This window comes from Ixodes scapularis, unplaced genomic scaffold (assembly GCF_016920785.2).
Source record: "Ixodes scapularis isolate PalLabHiFi unplaced genomic scaffold, ASM1692078v2 PGA_scaffold10__122_contigs__length_95168666, whole genome shotgun sequence".
NCBI classification, from domain to species: domain Eukaryota; kingdom Metazoa; phylum Arthropoda; class Arachnida; order Ixodida; family Ixodidae; genus Ixodes; species Ixodes scapularis.
In genome coordinates, this window is record NW_024609836.1 from 15,882,846 (window position 1) to 15,897,067 (window position 14,222).

At 50.1% G+C, this 14,222-nt stretch overlaps 2 pseudogenes; both read left to right on the plus strand.

Annotated features, from left to right (window-relative positions):
- Positions 1-227: 227 nt before the first annotated feature.
- The window catches only part of LOC115315603, a 149,317-nt pseudogene continuing 135,322 nt past the window's right edge, over positions 228-14,222 (plus strand).
- Positions 5,956-6,135, plus strand: LOC115315604 (annotated as a pseudogene).

Genomic DNA, 14,222 nt, shown 5'->3' on the forward strand with positions numbered 1-14,222 from the left:
CGCGCGCCACCGGGGCCCCCACCCTATTGCCACGGAAGATGCCGCCGCCATCCCAGGCCCCGCCGAAAGCTCAGTCTTTCGTGTTCTCGGCACCCGCCGAAGTCCCTGTCGATGAAATAATCGACAGCTTGTATGGCCTCGTTGGTGAGGACAGTTTGACGCAGTTGCAACACTTCGGTGCAATGAACTTCCTGGCTGCAGTAGGTTCGACGGAAGCTGCAGACAAGATGGTAGCGCAGAGCCACCTGCTATTTCGAAACGTCGTGGTCCCGCTCGAACAGGTGGGACCGCGTATCATCCACGTGACGGTCTTCCGGCTCCCTCCCTACGTCCCCGACGACGCCCTCCGAGCAGTCTCAGACTTGTACCGTACGTATTACAAATAATCAAATTACTTGTAATTGATTACTCTTTGAAGTAATTTTGTAATCAGTTGATTACTTTTATTAGGCAGTAATCAAGAGAGTCATCTGATTTCTTTTTGAAGTAATAAAAATTACTTTTAACCGTTACTATTTTTTCACAGGACCTTCCCCCCCCCCTGCACACACCTTTTTTTTCTGAAATGACAGAAATAAAATTTTCGTCTTTTTTTTTTTAACGGAAAAAGGAAAGATTTTTGCAGAGCTGTAGGAAACAAGGTCAACCCCTTTGTATGCACAGTTTATAAAGAACGTCCGTTTTTCTTTTTTTTTTTTTTTTGATTTGGGACTGGGCGTGGGAAGCCTTAGTGAAGCCCCTGTGCGTGACAAAGGCTATTCAGGGCGAAGTTTTAGGGAGCAGAATGTAGCTTTGTAAGCCCTTCGTTCAAACCAGCTCCGTCATGCACACACACACAGAAAAAAAAATCCTGCTTACGTTACCTACTCGCAGCTCGTAGGATAGCCAGAACCGAAGAATGTCTAAAGCGGATACAAAATATAACGAAGCCAGTTCAAATATTTCCCTATTTCCCCTACGTAATCTTTGTGGCAAGCAAGGTTTCGAGTCGAGAAGTGGTCGGGGCAATCTCTTCCGCTAATGGATACTACACACGATCCGTTTGAAATCCTGGAGCTGCTGCTCTTTTGTAAAACATGCGAGTTCATCCACGCGTGAATAATAAAATGAGCGACGCAAACTTTGAGCGACAACTCTTGCTTAAACCTTAAGAAGATCTAGAACCCCTCCGCTCCCTCCCCCCTCTCCCCCTCCCTCTCCGCAACTGGCGAACGCCAAAATCATGAAACTTCTTCAAACGAATCCTATGCTTGTGTCAGCATTGTGAAGGTGCAACGACCACGAAGTGGGAACCCGTTTTTTCTTCTTCAATACTTGTGAAAATGTAGAATAGAGGTTGGAAGTAGTTCATTGTTATGAGCGCTAAAGATGTAAGTTTTCACACAATGAAGTAATCGGAAAAGTAACTGTTGCTTCTTAAAGTAATGTCCAATTACTTTTGCTGCCGAGTAATCAAGTAATCTAATCGAATACTTTTTAGCCAAGAGTAATAGTAATTGTAATCGATTACTTTTTTTAGTAACGTGTACAAGACTGAGCAGTTTTCAGTTCTTACGGGAAGGTGCTCGCCATTTCCCACCTGACCTACAAAGACCGGCCAAAGCTTCTCACCGGCTCGCGAGTCCTTCGCATGGAGATGAAGACGCCCGTGCCGAACTTCGTCAACGTGGGAGCGCACCGTGTGATGTGCGAATACCGAGTATGAAGAAGCTCTGTGCCAGCTGCGGCCTGGAGGGCCACTTTGGAGCCGCTTGTCGCACACCCCACTGCGACCGGTGCGGCGTTTCCGGCCACGGCACTGACGGCTGCAATGGCCCGTGCAAGCGTTGCGGTCACAACCACGGCACCACGGATTGCACGCAGCGCCGGAGTTACTCGGCAGTGATTCGAGACGAGGGTCCTTCGGATCATAGGCCCCCTCCGCTGACGGCACCCGACCCGCCCGACAGCACTCCAGGTGCATCCCCCCAGCCTGCAGAGACTCACCCGACCGCCGGCACGACCCAACCGGACGCTCCCCACCAGCCGCGCTTTCGGAGGCCAGCGGGCGCGACTGCCCCGACTCGGAAGCCGAGTCTCTCCCTCCCCTTATCATCGACGAGTCGGCAGAAAGGGCAGAAAGCGAGTCGCCCGCAAGCCCAGAAGCCCAAACCCGAGCAGCCACTGCTCCGGTTTGGTCTTCAACAAGCGACCCAGGTGTGAGTCCACGGACTCGCGTGGAATCCGCCACCGACAACACGGAAAGCGTGGAGTCGTCGCCGCCAGAGAGCGACTGGGTCAGCTTCTCGGCGCCGGACCAAGCGGCCAAAAGCGGTCCCCCCTCCTCGTCAGACTCTGGACTTGACGGGTACGAAGAAAATGGTTCGACGTCTGAGTTTGATAGACCGTCCCGTAATTGGACGCCAGCAGCCGTAACTAAGAGGCCGTACTCGTCACTAATTTTATGTCGCGTTCCAGCCTTTTTTTTTTTACCATGATCGTGTTTTTTTGTTATTGTAATGGCCCTCCGCATGTTATCCCTCAACGTCCAGGCTTTCCCAAATGAGGATAACCAACGCGAAGTTGTTCATTTCGCCAGGGGTTTGGGCTGTGACCTTCTTTTCGTACACGAAACTAACGTCTACGGTGCTCGCGATGTCAAAGATTTTGAAGGTCGTTTTTTTTTCCTTGTTATTTTTTTTTACAGTTCGTCGCGTTGCACGGGTGTGGGCGTGTTTTTTTTTTTCGACCGTGCTTCTTCACTAGTAGTTTTTCCGCTTTCGACCTAGGCGGCCGCGTAATCTTTCTCGATCTTTATCACGGATCGCAACCGGCGCGCGTTATCAACGTTTAGGCGCCCGCTGAACCAGCGTTTTCACATTCCTTTTTCGCATCGCTAGACGCGTTTCTTTTAGAGTGCCATCCTTTTATTCTTATGGGGGACTTCAACTGCGTCATTAATTCTTTCCAAGACGTCCGGGGGCGGGGCTGGGGCCGCTCGACATTGAACGCAAAAGAATTAGACAGCCTTATTCGTCTGTTTGGGTTAGTGGACGCCTGGGAGGTTAAAAACCCTAACGTTTTTGGGTACACCTGGGCGCGCCGTGGCTCCTACAGCCGTCTGGATAGGGCTTACCTCCACGCGAACTTCCCGTTCCCTGTGACCCGGTGCGATATCGCGCCCCTCCCGCCTGGCAACCGGTTTATCTCGGACCACCGCGCACTGCTCGTGGCACTGGCGGTTCCTGAGCACCGGGCTGGAAGAAGCGCCCTGTGGCGCATGGAAGTGAACCTCCTTCGGGATCCGGCTTCCGTTTCTGAACAGCGTAGCAGCATCTCAGAAACTTTGAGTCAACAACACTTTGACCCCACCCAGTGGGACGGTCTGAAAGCCGCCTGGCACCTAGGCCTTGCTGGCCTCGGCTGGCCGAAGCCGTAGAGCTCGGCAAACCGCAACTCTGAACGACCTGATAAGGCGGATGCGCATTGTTCAGCGAGGTGGGACAGCGACCTTGCTCATGCAAGAGTAGCTGAGCGTGCTTCGGTCGCGCTACAGCCGCGTACTTATGTACAACTCTCGAGCCGCCAGTGCCCAATTTCTAAGGGGCAGACCTGTGTCCGACCCCGAGGTTCTGAGGTATTTGCGCGTGTCTGGTGGGAGGGGCGGGGCCTCTACGCGGGTTTCGGAGGTGGTCCTGTCGGACGGCAGTGTGTCATCCAAGCAGGATGACATAGACGCCGTGTTCCGGGAGTATTTCTCTCGCCTGTACGCTTCGGCTCAAAGCGATACCCCTTGTGAATGTGCCGCGGACGTACCTCAGTTTTGTGGGGACCTCCCTGACGTTCCGACTGAGACGGGCGAGAGGTTGGTGCGTCCCGCCACCCGTCAGGAGGTGGTGGACGTTTTGCAATCCATGAAGACCGGCTCAGCCCCGGGTCCAGATGGCTTGCCTACAGAATCTTACTCAAAGTTTTGGGACGTTTTGGGCGACGCGCTGGTCAAGGTAATTAACACATTTCTTGATTCGGGCTACGCCCCTGGATCTATTAAAACTGGACGAGTCATTTTAACCCCCAAGACGGGGGTTTCTGGCTCCGATCGTCAATCGTGGCGGCCAATCACGCTACTAAACGCGGATTACAATTGATACTAACCAGTTTGTTAAGTAAGCGGCTTCGCGATATTTTGCCCGTGATCATTAGTCCGTTTCAGACGTGCAGAGTCTACGGGCGCACAATCTTTTCTTCTTTAACTTTGACGAAAGACCTTTTTGCATACGCGTCTTCAAGATCTCTTAACGGTTGTTTCATCTCTCTTGATCAAGCCAAAGCGTTCGACAGTCTTGAGCACAATTACCTCTATTGTGTCTTAGCTACGTTTGAATGTTCTAGTCAGTTTATAAATTTTTTAGCAAGTTTGTACTCAAACATGTCTGGTGAGATTTTTGTAAACGGGCGCCTGACAACGGATTTCCCCGTAACGAGAGGAGTGCGTCAAGGCTGCCCTTTATCGCCACTGCTTTTTGTTCTGTGTATCGATTTTTGCTACGTAGAATTCACAGAATCAAAAATGTTCGGGGGTTTCCACTTCCGGGGCTAAGTACAGTTTCTGTTTTAGCGTATACTGATGATGTTTCTTTATTTTTGCGCGACAGTGACAGTTTTCTGGCAGTAGATTGTATATCTTCGAACTACGCCGCGCTGTCTGGGGCCCAGTGGAACCCGAGGAAAAGCCAGGCTTTGTCTTTTGGTTTGTTCCCGCGTACTTCACTTGGTGCTATCTCGTTTGTCCAAACTGTTCATGTACTAGGCGTACCTTTCTCACACGAAGGAGTGTCACTACTGGCTTGGGACGAGGTCTTTGGTGAAGCTCGAACACAAGTTCGGCTGGCGTCATAGTTTGAATTATTAAAATGTAATCTGCGCCATGCTATGGTACGCGTCGCGGGTGGCACTTCCTCCTGCTGTTTTTACTCGACGTTTGACATCTTTATTCTTTTCTTTTGTATGGGAAGGGAAGACTGAGCTCGTTGCCAGACCGGCGTTGGTCTACCGCGGTCCAGCGGCGGCCTTAGCATTCCGTGTCTCAGTACGTTTGCTCGGGTACTGGTCCTCCACTGCGTGTTAGATATCTTGGAGGATGTAGACTATATCGGCCGTACTCTAATGCTGTACTGGTTCGGTCATTTGCGCCGGACGCTCGTGCCTCCGGGACTGGGGAACCTCTACCGCATTACCCGGCGGTCGTTGCGACGCAGCGCCGAGTGACCCAAGAGTTACCCGGCGGTTACATTCAACAGCTACCAGTATCCCGCCTTTGTGAGTCGCTTTGTGCCTCAGAGGTGTCTCTGGCGCACCAGCCACGTAGCTCCCAGGTGTCCTGGTAGAGCCTTGTTTCTGCGGGCGTCCCTGCGCAGGCAGCCGATACTGGCTGGAAATTTGGGTGGGGAGTCCTACCAACGAGAGACCGACTAGCACACTGGGGAGTTGCCGCTGCCGACAGCTGTCCCAACTGCCCTTCTATCGAATCCAATGAACATGCCCTCATCGGTCGTGTTGTCGCCAGGTCCTTCTTGACACTAGTGGCACGGGTCTTCGGGGTGCGCCTCCTCACGCAGAGACAACCCAACCGTTTCGCTAGACTTTTAGAAATTTTAACGCGCCAAGTCTTGTGGGAGTTTAGGTGTCGCGCTGTGGTCCAACGCCGCCGGTTTAGGCCTCTGTTATTCATGCTCCGAACTTTAAGAGAGAAAGTTGCGGACTACCTGGAAACACAACTGTGGACGCTTGGGGATCAAGAGTTCCTGAGACGGTGGCACTCGGGGTTTTTTCACGTTAATAACAACAGAATTTTGGTGCGGCCTACTCGGGTTCTGCACGGAATGTGACATAAATGAGTGGTGAAGTGTGGCCTGCGTGCCACCAACTCTGAGCACTGTTGTCAGAGGTGTGGCCTTTGTGCCAAGATCTTTGTAAATATGTAAATAAACTTTTCTTTCCAGTATCTGTTCTTTTCAGCTTAATATCTGAGAAGGGCCCGAGATGGGTCCTCGATATTAACTTTATTTTTGTAGCGAAGTGGGGTTCTCTGGGCTTGCCCGGAATCTGCCACGGTCGGTCCTGCATTGCAGTATAGCGGGGATCGGCCCAATTCCTTCGGGAATAAAATATTTTAATCCAAAATGAGATTCTAGCACATGGTAAGATTCTAGCAAAGTGGAACCCTCCTCGGCGAGATGCGTTCCACTGTGCTAGAACCAAGTGTACCTGCCTCCGGGTTACCGTGGTGACGCGAAGCGAACTTTTCCGAGCACTACCAGCGGCTCGGACGGGCCCATCGCGTCAACCGTCAAAAAAAAATAAAAAAATAAACAGCGTTTCTAGCTTTATGACTTGGACGAGGACTACAGCCTCACATTTTAGCCTCGGCTGTATATACAGTGCCGTCCGAAAGAGAGTCGAAGGACGCGTGTATCACTAGAAAACTCCCCCCCCCCCCCCCCCCCCCGCTATGGTTCTGCCCCCCTCCTGCGTTCACGCCGCTTCGCGGGGACAGTATGCGACTGCTAATTACAGAACTATTAATGCACTTGGCCCCATCGTGCACGCCACTTCGCGGCTTCCAGCCAGCAACCGAAGCCCCGCTATCCCCCATGCACCTCCGGAAAGGAAATCTCACACGATTTTGTTCAGCGAAGTTTCATCGGCAACACTCGTTTCTGTTTTCTTCTTTTTTTTTTTGTTTTAGTGTTAATTGTAAAAAAAGAAATGTCGTACACATGATTTCGAGTCAAGAGGTCCAACACGTCAAGAGTTCCAACGAGTCAAGTGCACACGGTTGAAAAAACCCCGAGACTGCGGGTAAACGACACAACACTAAAAAGTCTCTAACAAGTCAAGTGGTCCAATATTGGACCTTTGACCCGTTGGACCTCCTGACGAGTTGGACCCCTTGACTCGCCGTGGATCTCTTGACTTGTTGGACTCCTTGACGTGTTGGACATCTTGACCCGTATTGGATCTCTTGACTCGTGCCTCGATGTGTCAAGAGGTCCAACGCGTCAAGGGGTCCAATATTGGATATCTTGACTTGTTTCATCTCTTGGTGTGAAATATGTACAGGCAAGAGGTGTGAAAAAGGTGCAAACAAAAAAAAACAGAAGAAAAAAAACTACGGGGACACAATTAAGCTTTTCCTTTTGATGTGAGAATGCGTGAGCACTAGCTTTGCCCGAGGGCAAGCAAGTTGCGCCCTCCTATGGTTCCCTCTCGTGACGTCATTACCTTGCGAACAACAAATTCAACAGTGTTTTTAATGAGCATGGTGGAAGCTCAAAATCATAGCGCTCTGGAACCAAAACTGCAAATACCGTCAAAATTGAAGCTCTTACATTACTCTTATTTCCGTCGAGGAGAAATCCTTTGCCGACGTCATTGTCGGCATTCGGCCATCGGGAAGGCTGATCCCAGCAAACGTTACTAGAACAGCTCAGTTGACAAGCTCCGAATTAGCCGCGCGTCGGAAAGCGGGCCCCTTCCGTTCGCGCGCGAGTGGTGGCGCTATCGTCGCAGCCCGCCTAGAGTTCTGTATAGGCTCCCCACGGGAGCCAGAGTTGCGTGTTCATGCATGGCATGTGGATGCAGCTCCTCACGTGACTGAATTCGGCGAATAGCAGCGCCGCGCGTTCGAGGCGCGCGGCGCGCTCAACAGCCGGGAACGTACGCCAGGGCGCGTGCAGCATCTACTTTGCTGCACGACACTCGATACGGCTCTTCACGCGATCGGATCTCGGCGAATAGCGGCGAGGGCGGCACGCGGCACGTGGAATCAAACGCGCAACTCTGGCTCCCGTAGGGAGCCTATACAGGAACTCTAAGCCCGCCCGGTCCGCGAGGCCCGCCAAGCTCTGGGCAACCTCGGGACGCTGTCTTTTCATCGCGTAATCAGGCGGTCGGCGGCACGTCGGCGGCCCTTCCGCATTTCTTTTTAAGAAATGGACTCTGCAAGTAGATTCTGCTGCAGTCACGATTGTAATTATGCAAGCTATCGATTTATTCGATTTTTACTCTATAATCCATCGGATGGCAGCATGGGTGCCTACAGTGGTTTCCCCAGGTATTGCAATTGGGGGGAGGGGGGGGGGGGTAAATTTTTAGGGGGGGGGGGCATTGAAAATAGAGGGGTCGTCGCAAATTCAGGGATGTGCCTTCAGAAACTAAAGGGGGGGGGGGGGGTACACCCCGCCTAAGGGGCTTGTAGGGAAATCACTGGGTGCCTAGCTATGGGTCTGGCTTCCAAGCGCGATTCTATGATAGTGCAATATCAAAGTACACCGGGATTTATATCAAAGTTGATGTCGCTCATATTTGTCTATGACCAGTATCCACGAGCAGGGGCTCGCGTGCGTTGTCAGCGTCGTACACACACAGCGAAAAAGTACACCCCTGGACGTGTAAACCGTTGTCCCAGGGCGGACTCCCCAAATGGTGTTCGTTTTACACGCGAGGCTCGGTGTATATCGTTTGCACCCGAGGTCTCGTGTAAAATGAACATCTTTGAACGTGTACTTCGTTCTGCGATTACACGTCTAGGGGTGTTTTTTTTTACAATGGCGGCCGTTTGACGTAAGACGCGTTCTACGAGCGAGGCCCAGCGCTTTACACGGCTTTTCGCCGCAGCGAAAGCGTAGTTTGCACGTGTTCGTTCGTAATCGTCCATACGTGCTGAACTACCGCAGGCATTCACCCCCAAGCGCCGACGCCGTATCCATTACGGCGATTACGCGACAGTGGGAGCGACCATCGGCTGCATCCAGCAGCGTGTTTCCCCATCGAGTGGGTCCCGTTCGCGTGGCGGTTCAGCCGATCGCCGAGGCCTCAAGCCGGTTGCATTGTCACCGACGCCGGGTAATTTGCACAGGAGTTATCTTTTCGCGACCACAGATATAAACTTTATTGAAAAAACCCGTTTGCCGTGAGCGACGACGAATAGCTCCGACACCGACCCGACCCTACCTGACCGGCGTTACCGACGTCCCGCTCACCTCTTTACCGCGAGCAAAGTTGTACGCGACGTTTCGACGTATCCACTCATATCTCGTGTGTACGCAAATTTTGCGGCTTTCCGGGTACGAATCGGCTACCGAAACGGCCAGCTAACGAAGACGAACTGAACGCCGGCGCTATGCGCCATTTAAACACGCGGTTACTTTTCTACTAGACTGTAGCTATAGTGGTGTGGTTCCTTACACACTAAATGGACTACGTACGAACAAAGCTAAAATAAAATTAGGCGGCTGCTTGCGCCATCTAGTGAGTATGCGGAAAACTACAAAAATGAAAGACATTTTGGCATTTTTTGGAAGTGACACGCTCGAACACGGACCACCCATACATATATCACAGCACATACCACAAGATCAACATACAAGCATATACATGCACCAACAACGAACAAAAGCACTAATCACCCGACACTCCTACTCAGTTCCAACGGTAACCCGCTCGGTATATATAGCAGACTTTTTGTTTCAGACGAAGGTCTGGTGACCCTCACCGTATTTTACATGAACGTAACGATACTACACAATTATTACTTTATAGTACGGTGACATAAATATAATTTGGGAAGGTACACATTTCTCTTAGTCTAAATTATGGCTAAAAGACACCTTATATTTAAAAAAAAAATGTTTCGAGCTAGCCAAAATGTAGCAAAATCTGGTTTCGTTTTCGGAAGTTCGAGCGCTCAAGGCTGGAATGCGCTAGCGAAGTGTGTGCTTGCTTCTGTCAAACTTCAATTCATTGTATGACGCTCTCAAAGCTGCTGGCTGCAGCCCCCGTCTGGGTTTAGGGTTTGTTTTACACGCGCTCCCGTGGAAATGAAATTATGCGCGCTCGAGTCGATATTATTGACAGCGTGAAGTATAAACCGAATGTAAACGATTTTGCGATCGACGAGAAAAGCGACGGCGACCTCTTCGCTGACGCTCGGTCACTCGCGCGAAGACGCAAGCCGCATAAAAGCGGAACGATGTTTTCTAGAAATCCAAAAACCGAGTGACGCGACGAGCGATAGTAAGAAATCTTCGTAATACGTCACTGACTCGTCGCTGTCGCCGTCGCTCGCTAAATCGCTTTATGCAGTTCAGCCTTTATACTCACGCTAGTGCCGACCTGCGTTACCCGCTGAGCCCAAGCAAGCGATAAGGATATTCAAATATGTCAAACAGTGGCGTGCATTCGCTAAGAAAACATATATCTCAAATTCCTGCAGTTTGACGTCGGGATCCGTTACTTGTTCTGCTGTTACCTTGGCGAAACGGTCACTGAAGAGAAACTAGTCAGTTTGTTTTATCAGAAATTATAAAAAACCTTATCTAGCCACTGTTATGCACAAAAGCACTCTGGCATTTTATATAAATAGTTTAGAATAAACTGAACACAATCGGTAACTTAATTTTCCAAGCATAATAATAAAAAAAATCTTAGAAAACAATATATTTTTAAGGTGTTTCAAATAAAAAAACTGAAAAAGGAGTTCAGCTGCACTCTCACGTAAATACTTTGGGAAAAAATATCTATTGAGAAGTAGGTTTTGCAATCTCTAATTTGCTTCTTTCAACTTTCAAGTTACTTTATGCATACTTGCAGATTGTATCCTGACAAATCTAGACAAAATTGTATAAAAAGTAACATAAATTCACATTTGTTTGATAATGTTCAATCTTAAATATGAGTTTTAAATTTCACATCTATTATTACAAATGATTGAATTACATGCTGCTTGATGCATGCTGTGGCCCCCCCCCCCCCCCCCCCTTTAAATATATATATCCTGTATATTTGCTGGTTAGTTGTTGTAAACCTCTTAATGTCGTGTTATTTGTTTGTTGTTGTAGGTGTGTGAATGCATATGTTGTGCCCCACTCCTACTTGGTCCTTCAATGGCCTGTAGTACCCTCTAAATAAAATTAAAAAAAACAAGTGAGCAGTAAAAATCTGGAAGACAAACGTAAACACAGAGCCGTGCAAAAAGGCATTCAGTATATGAAACAGATACAGATATGGGCCTCTGGCGGTCCATCGGTTCAGCCTCCACACCGCCTAAAGACGGCAGTGTTGCAATATTACGAACCAGCGCACAGGTAGACAGTTACCCAAAATCCAAACACAAAAAACTCACATCAGTGCTGTGCGAGTGTATATTTTTGTGTATTTGGATTTTGAGTAACTGTCTACCTGTGCGCTGGTTCGCAATTATGCCGTACCCACTCGCCCAATCTGCCGTATTAATAGTGTTGCAAAATACTTAGATCAACTATAATGCTAATGACTGCAGTGTATAAAAGCAAGCTACTCGTCGGAACGAGCTTGACAGTACGAGAATAAAGAGAATGTTTTCACAGTTAAACTCAGAGTCTGTTGCACCGTCTCTTCCGTCCTCAAGATCGAAAGTGCTACAAATTGGTGACCTGGACATGATGATTGACTCCGAGCACCTGCTATCCAGGGGAATGTTCTTCGTGGCCAAGGGCACGGCAACGGCTCTGCCTTTTCGGACGAAAATGCAGTAGGCACATATTCAACTTTCTCAGCCTCCACATCTGCAGCGCCTCCGCAACCGCATCTGCTCTGTCGCATCTAGCGCCGGCATCTCCCAGCAATGGGCTGCGACCACCTTGCTTGCCCGACCGGCTCGGCAAGTGAATATTCATCGACATTTTCACACTGTTCACAAGGCATGTTGCTAGCCGACCAGGGTCTCCTCATCGTTGCCACGTCAGGCATTCGCTCTCAGTTCGGTTCCTCATCTTAGAGGATGTTGCATCGGCCCCGCAGTCGGCCGGCATCCCCCTTTCAGACCGAGGCTGAACACTCCAAACTGATCGAGCCGGACTAAAAGCACGACAAGGTCCATTTTCCCCGTCTGCTGCCTCATTTCCTGACCTCGGCATCGACTACCATGCACGGCTTCCGAACGCTCTCTTTCCTGCTCTCTAGTATGTCGTCCTGCTTGCGGTACATGTCAACAGCAACGACACCTTTCTGGAGCCGCAATCACTTCAACAAAATCGTGCCATTCCTCACAGTGCAGAGCTGAGGGCGATAGCTCTGCGGCAGTCTATCGGTTCAGCCTTGGCATGGCCAAAGATGACAATGCTACTCATACTTGTTGCCACGAGCTCAACGACATGATCGAGAATAAACAGAATGTTTTTATTGCTCGGAGTCGGTCGCAGCATCTTTTCCGTCCACAACATCGTATACTCTATAGGTAGTAAGCAAGAGACACACTTCCGATGAGAAGAACAAATGCTCAGATCACACATGCCGCGGGTGTCCACAATTATCCATCATGTTGAATATTGTTTTGGTTTTTTTAATTCTAACAGAAGACAAACATGATTATCGCGCAATCAAAATGAATACTTACGAAACACCTAAGTCGCAGTGTAAGTGCTCATCGCTGAGCTGCGGCTGTGGCATATATTTATTGAAAAGTGCACCGATGATAAAACTTTCAGGTTTGTCAACAATACCGAGATTACAACGCTTGTCACCCTCTTAACAAAGAAGAGTTGTCCATTAAAAAATACAAAATAAATAAAAAATACCGGAAACAATGCAAGGTACAAATCTGCACAACAGGCTTCTGAATTCAACTACTTCGTCGTACTGAAGTCTGTTACAGTAATAACAGCTTTGGATGGGCTGTGTGGACAGCATTCGCACTGAATTGGGTGCCTTGGTGACTATCACCAGTGTTGAGGAGTTGCCACTCCAGAGTTGGAACTATTCCGCACTTCCACAACCCTGGAATCGAATGCAAATAAAATGGTGGCAGCACTGGAATGGAATGGGAATGAAATTATTAGTATTTACATTTTGCCCAGAATCGAGTAGGAATGGAATAGGCTTTGTTCTAATGCGAGCTGCATCGATGCCGTCAAAGGGGCTTTCGAAACGGCATTATTGCACTTAGGTAACTGACGGCTTGGTTATCTGACTGCTTATGTTCCTTCGAGGATGAAAGTGGCAACCCCAGTGAAGCAACCCAAACTGTAGAGTTGTAGGCGGACAAGGGCAATTTACTCGATCTTACTCCAGGGTAAGGGTTTTGTACCTCGGCGTTCCAAAACCTACCCGTGCCCAGCACTTTTCAATCTGTGTTGTCACGTGACACGACCCACCGGAGTAACTCGGATCCATTTGGGTAAGATTTGGAACCCAGCCAAAGTGTCGTTCCTGGCGCTGCGAGATGCAACCATAAGGCTGTTGGGACCCTGTGTGATTACGGCACCAGTTGCAGGCCACCAGGCAGGGACAATGTCACACCGCCCGCATTTCGTTAATACACGTGACTCCACACTTATTATGTATCTCGTAAAAGTGCAGGACATATACAGTTCTTTTGTGGAAAAGATGGGTGACTTAGTTTTCCTCTCTGTTATGAGGCTTTTACGCCTGGTGGTGCGATTGATATCTGCAGTGCCCCCATACCAATTGCCACTAGTGCTATATGCGACCAGAAGTCGGCATTTTAGGTCGCCCTCACTCACCCTCACCCTCACAGCCACACTCACCTAAGCCCCTCACTCACCCTCACCCTCACAGCTACACTAACCTTGAGCCCCTCACTCACCCTCACCGTCACAGTCACACTCACCTTCAGCCCTTCACTCACCCTCACTGAACCTCACGGCCCTCACGCACTCACCGCCCTCACGGCCCTCACGGCCCTCACCGCCCTCACAGCCCTCACGCCCCTCACTCACTCGTGGCCCTCACGAAACTCACCGACCTCACGCCACTCACCGCCCTCACGGCCCTCACGGCCCTCACGCCACTCACCGCCCTCACGGCCCTCACCGCCCTCACGGCCCTCACCGCCCTCATGGCCCTCACGCCACTCACCGCCCTCACGGCCCTCACGGCCCTCACCGCCCTCACAACCCTCGTGCCACTCACCGCCCTCACGGCCCTCACCGCCCTCACGCCACTCACCGGCGTCACCGCCCTCACGCCACTCACCGCCCATTAACAATACTAATGCACCTTTCTGAAACAGTTTATTTCCAAAAAACGATCGATTTCAAACCAGAACCAAGTCTTTCGGTGTCATCATCACCGGCACGAGGTATCACGTGAAAATTTTGCGTCCCTGATTGGATGCAGCCGCTTCAAACGTATTCGAATTGCTCCGAGTTGCTTGCTTATTTCGAGCCGGACCCTATCTCAGC